The sequence below is a fragment of the Arachis hypogaea genome, chromosome 17 (genome assembly GCF_003086295.3).
Source record: "Arachis hypogaea cultivar Tifrunner chromosome 17, arahy.Tifrunner.gnm2.J5K5, whole genome shotgun sequence".
NCBI lineage: Eukaryota > Viridiplantae > Streptophyta > Magnoliopsida > Fabales > Fabaceae > Arachis > Arachis hypogaea.
Window position 1 is genome coordinate 95,826,242 of NC_092052.1, and position 5,848 is coordinate 95,832,089.

The 5,848-nt window shown below is 41.7% G+C and overlaps 1 non-coding gene across 1 annotated transcript; it reads left to right on the forward strand.

Moving 5' to 3' along the window:
• The first annotated feature begins 5,495 nt into the window (after positions 1–5,495).
• Positions 5,496–5,603, forward strand: LOC112767664 (small nucleolar RNA R71). The gene has a single exon (XR_003185105.1). It is a non-coding gene; the product is annotated as a small nucleolar RNA R71 (small nucleolar RNA).
• The last annotated feature ends 245 nt before the right edge of the window (positions 5,604–5,848 follow it).

Sequence of the window (5,848 nt, forward strand, 5' to 3'; positions counted from 1 at the left end):
ATAATTTGTCACAACTTCGATACAACTAACCAGCAAGTGCACTGGGTCGTCCAAGTAATACCTTACGTGAGTAAGGGTCGAACCCCACGGAGATTGTTGGTATGAAGCAAGCTATGGTCACCTTGTAAATCTCAGTCAGGCAGATATAAAGTGATAAAGATGTTTTCGAATATTATATAATGAAATAGGGATAGAGATACTTATGTAAATCATTGGTAGGAATTTCAGATAAGCGAATGGAGATGCTTTTCGTTCCTCTGAACCTCTGCTTTCCTACTATCTTCATCCAATCAGTCTTACTCCTTTCCATGGCTGGCTTTATGCAAGGGCATCACCGTTGTCAGTGGCTACATCCCCTCCTCTCAGTGAATAATATGCTCACGCACCCTGTCACGGCACGGCTATTCATCTGTCGGTTCTCGATCATGCTGGAATAGGATTCACCCTCCTTTTGCGTCTGTCACTAACGCCCAACAATCACGAGTTTGAAGCTCGTCACAGTCATTCAATCATTGAATCCTACTCAGAATACCACAGACAAGGTTTAGACCTTCCGGATTCTCTTGAATGCCGCCATCATTCTAGCTTACGCCACGAAGATTCTGGTTAGGAGATCTAAGAGATATTCATTCTAGCTTAATTCATGTAGAACAGAAGTGTTTGTCAGGCACGCGTTCATAAGGGAGAAGGATGATGAGCGTCACACATAATCATCACCTTCATCACGTTCTTGGGTGCGAATGGATATCTTAGAAGCGAAATAAGAAGAATTGAATAGAAAACAGTAGTACTTTGCATTAATCTTTGAGGAACAGCAGAGCTCCACACCTTAATCTATGGAGTGTAGAAACTCTACCGTATGAAAATACATAAGTGAAGGTCCAGGCATGGCCGAGATGGCCAGCCCCTAAAACGTGATCAAAGGATCATAAGGTAATCCAAAGATGGTCAAAAAGACTAGTAAAAGGTCCTATTTATAATAAGCTAGTCACTAGGGTTTACATGAGTAAGTAATTGATGTATAAATCCACTTCCTGGGCCCACTTGGAGTGTGTTTGGGCTGAGCCTGAGTGTTGCACGTGCAGAGGCCATTTGTGGGGTTGAACGCCAGTTTCTGTGCCAGTTTGGGCGTTCAACTCTGGTTTTGGATCCTTTTCTGGCGCTGGACGCCAGATTTGGGCAGAAGGCTGGCGTTGAACGCCCGTTTACGTCATCAATTCGTGGCCAAAGTATGGACTATTATATATTGCTGGAAAGCCCTGGATGTCTACTTTCCAACGCAATTAGAAGCGCGCCATTTCGAGTTCTGTAGCTCCAGAAAATCCACTTTGAGTGCAGGGAGGTCAGAATCCAACAGCATCAGCAGTCCTTTTTCAACCTCTGAATCTGATTTCTGCTCAAGTCCCTCAATTTCAGCCAGAAAATACCTGAAATCATAGAAAAATACACAAACTCATAGTAAAGTCCAGAAATGTGAATTTAACATAAAAACTAATGAAAACATCCCTAAAAGTAACTAGATCCTACTAAAAACATACTAAAAACAATGCCAAAAAGCGTATAAATTATCCGCTCATCACAACACCAAACTTAAATTGTTGCTTGTCCCCAAGCAACTGAAAATCAAATAGGATAAAAAGAAGAGAATATACTATAAATTCCAAACTATCAATGAAGCAGAGCTTCAATCATATGAGCGGGACTTATAGCTTTTTGCCTCTTGAATAGTTTTGGCATCTCACTTTATCCATTGAAGTTTAGAATGATTGGCATCTATAGGAACTTCAGATTTCGAATAGTGTTATTGACTCTCTTAGTTCAGTATGATGATTCTTGAACATAGCTTCTTTATGAGTCTTGGCCGTGGCCCTAAGCACTTTGTTTTCCAGTATTACCACCGGATACATAAATGCCACAGACACATAATTGGGTGAACCTTTTCAGATTGTGACTTAGCTTTGCTAAAGTCCCCAATTAGAGGTGTCCAGGGTTCTTAAGCACACTCTTTTTTTTTTTTTTTGCTTTGGACCTTGACTTTAACCGCTCAGTCTTCAAGTTTTCACTTGACACCTACACGCCACAAGCACATGGTTAGGGACAGCTTGGTTTAGCCGCTTAGACCAGGATTTTATTCCTTTAGGCCCTCCTATCCACTGATGCTCAAAGCCTTGGGATCCTTTTTATTTGCCCTTGCCTTTTGGTTTTAAGGGTTATTGGCTTTTTGCTCTTGCCTCTTGGTTTTAAGAGCTTTTGGCTTTTTCTGCTTGCTTTTTCTTTCTATTTTTTTTTCGCCTATTTTTTTTTTCTTCTGCAAGCTTTGTTCTTTGCTGCTTTTTCTTGCTTCAAGAATCATTTTTATGATTTTTCAGATTATCAAATAACATGTCTCCTAGTCATCATTCTTTCAAGAGCCAACATATTTAACATTCTTAAACAACAACTTCAAAAGACATATGCACTGTTCAAGCATACATTCAGAAAACAAGAAGCCTTGTCACCACATCAATATAATTAAGCTAAGTTCAAGGATAAATTCGAAACTCATGTACTTCTTGTTCTTTTGAATTAAAATACTTTTCATTTAAGAGAGGTGATGGATTCATAGGACATTTATAACTTTAAGACAAAGTTACTAACTACTAATGATCATGTAATGAAGACACAAACATGGATAAGCACACAACATAGAAAACGAAAAACAGAAGAAATAAGAACAAGGAATGAATCCACCTTAGTGATGGTGGCGTTTCCTTCTTGAGGAATCAATGATGTCCTTGAGCTCTTCTCTGTCTCTTCCTTGCCTTTGTTGCTCCTCCTTCAGTGCTTTTAGATCTTCTCTAATTTCATGAAGGATGATGGAGTGCTCTTGATGTTCCACCCTTAGTTGCTTCCAATAATTGTGTGGACGAAAATGTATCCCTTGAGGTATCTCAGGGATCTCTTGATTTGCAGTCAAATGTTCTACCACTGAGCCATAGACCCTTGATGGAAGCTTTTGTCTTCCCTTTCCTCTTTCTAGAGGTTTCTCTGGCCTTAGGTGCCATCAATGGTTATGGAAAAAAAACAAAAAAGCTATGCTTTTACCACACCAAACTTAGAATGTTGCTCGCCCTCGAGCAAAAGAAGAAAGAATAGAAGAATAAGAAGAAGATATGGAGGAGATGGATGGGAGTGTGTATTCGGCCATATGGGTGGGATTGGGTGAGAGAGAGATGTTGAATTTTTGAAGGTAGTGGGTGTGTGGATGTAAGTGGTAAATGGAAAAAAAAAAAGAAGGGATGATCATGAATGGAAAGAGAGATGATGAGGTAGGTGGGGATCCTGTGGGGTCCACAGATCCTGAGATGATCCTGTGGGGTCCACAGATCCTGAGGTGTCAAGGCATTCACATCCCTGCACCAATTTAGGCATGTAAAATGCCCTTGCACACAACTCTGGGCGTTCAGCGCCAGGTTGGTGCCCATTTTGGGCGTTCAACGCCCCTTTGCTGCCATTTCTGGCGTTGAACGCCAGAACCATGCTTGTTCTGGGCGTTCAGCGCCAGGATGCTCCCATTCTGGGCGTTCAGCGCCAGAACTATGCTCTGTTCTGGCGTTTGAACGCCAGACAGATGCTCCTCCAGGGTGTGATTTTTCTTCTGCTGTTTTTGATTCCGTTTTCAATTTTTATATTTATTTTGTGACTCCACATGATCATGAACCTAAGAAAACATGAAAAACAATAAAAATAAGAATTAGATAAACATTGGGTTGCCTCCTAACAAGCGCTTCTTTAATGTCAATAGCTTGACAGTGGGCTCTCATGGAGCCTCACAGATGTGCAGAGCTTTGTTGAGACTTTCCAACACCAAACTTAGAGTTTGGATATGGGAGTTCAACACCAAACTTAGAGTTTGGTTGTGGCCTCCCAACACCAAACTTAGAGTTTGACTGTGGGGGCTCTGGTTGACTCTGCTTGGAGAGAAGCTTTTGCTGCTTCCTCTCCATGGTTGCAGAGGGAGATCCTTGAGTTTTGAATACAAGGGAGTTCTCATTCCATTGAAGGACTATTTCACCTCTGTCAACATCAATCACAGCTCTTGCTGTGGCCAGGAAAGGTCTTCCTAGGATGATGGATTCATCCTCTTTCTTTCCAGTATCCAGGACTATGAAATCAGTAGGTATGTAAAGGCCCTCAACCTTTACTAATACATCTTCTACTTGTCCATAAGCCTGTTTTCTTGAGCTGTCTGCCATCTCTAGTGAGATTTTAGCAGCTTGCACCCCATAGATTCCCAGTTTCTCTATTACAGAGAGGGGCATGAGGTTTATCCCTGAACCAAGGTCACACAGAGCTTTAAAGATCATGGTGCCTATGGTGCAGGGTATTATGAACTTTCCAGGATCCTGTCTCTTCTGAGGCAATGTCAGTTGATCCAGATCACTTAGTTCATTGATGAACAAGGGAGGTTCAACTTCCCAAGTATCAATGCCAAACAATTTGGCTTTCAGCTTCATGATTGCACCAAGAAACTTGGCAGTTTGCTCTTCAGTAACATCCTCATTCTCTTCAGAAGAGGAATACTCATCAGAGCTCATGAAGGGCATAAGGAGGTTCAATGGAATCTCTATGGTCTCTAGATGAGTCTCAGATTCCTTTGGTTCCTCAGAGGGAAGCTCCTTATTGACCACTGGACGTCCCAAGAGGTCTTCCTCCTTGGGATTCACGTCCTCTCCTCTCCTCACAGGTTCGGCCATGGCGCTTATGTCAATGGCCTTGCACTCTCCTTTTGGGTTCTCTTCTGTATTGCTTGGGAGAGTACTAGGAGGGATTTCAGTGATCCTTTTACTCAGCTGGCCCACTTGTGCTTCCAGATTTCTAATGGAAGACCTTGTTTCATTCATGAAACTTACAGTGGCTTTAGATAGATCAGAGACTAGATTTGCTAAATTGGAAGCATTTTGGTCAGAGTTCTCTGTCTGTTGCTGAGTTGATGATGGAAAAGGCTTGCTATTGCTAAACCTGTTTCTTCCACCATTATTAAAGCCTTGTTGGGGCTTTTGATCCTTCCATGAGAAATTTGGATGATTTCTCCATGTTGAGTTATAGGTGTTTCCATAAGGTTCACCTAAGTAATTTACCTCTGCTATTGCAGGGTTCTCAGGATCATAGGCTTCTTCTTCAGAAGATGCCTCTTGAGTACTGTTGGATGCAGCTTGCATTCCATGCAGACTCTGAGAAATCATATTGACTTGCTGAGTCAATATTTTGTTCTGAGCCAGTATGGCATTCAGAGTATCAACTTCAAGAACTCCCTTCTTCATAGGCGTCCCATTGCTTACAGGATTCCTTTCAGAAGTGTACATGAACTGGTTATTAGCAACCATGTCAATGAGTTCTTGAGCTTCTGCAGGCGTTTTCTTTAGGTGAATGGATCCACCTGCAGAAGTGTCCAGTGACATCTTTGATAGCTCAGATAAACCATCATAGAATATATCCAGGATGGTCCATTCTGAAAGCATGTCAGAAGGACACTTTTTGGTCAACTGTTTGTATCTTTCCCAAGCTTCATAGAGGGATTCACCTTCTTTCTGTCTGAAGGTTTGAACATCAGCTCTAAGCTTGCTCAGCTTTTGAGGAGGAAAGTACTTGGCTAAGAAAGCCGTGACCAGCTTATCCCAAGAGTTCAGGCTGTCTTTGGGTTGAGAATCCAACCACAATCTAGCTCTGTCTCTTACAGCAAAAAGGAAAAGCATGAGCCTGTAGACTTCAGGATCTACTCCATTAGTCTTAACAGTATCACATATCTGCAAGAATTCAGTTAAGAACTGAAAAGGATCTTCAGATGGAAGTCCATGAAACTTGCAGT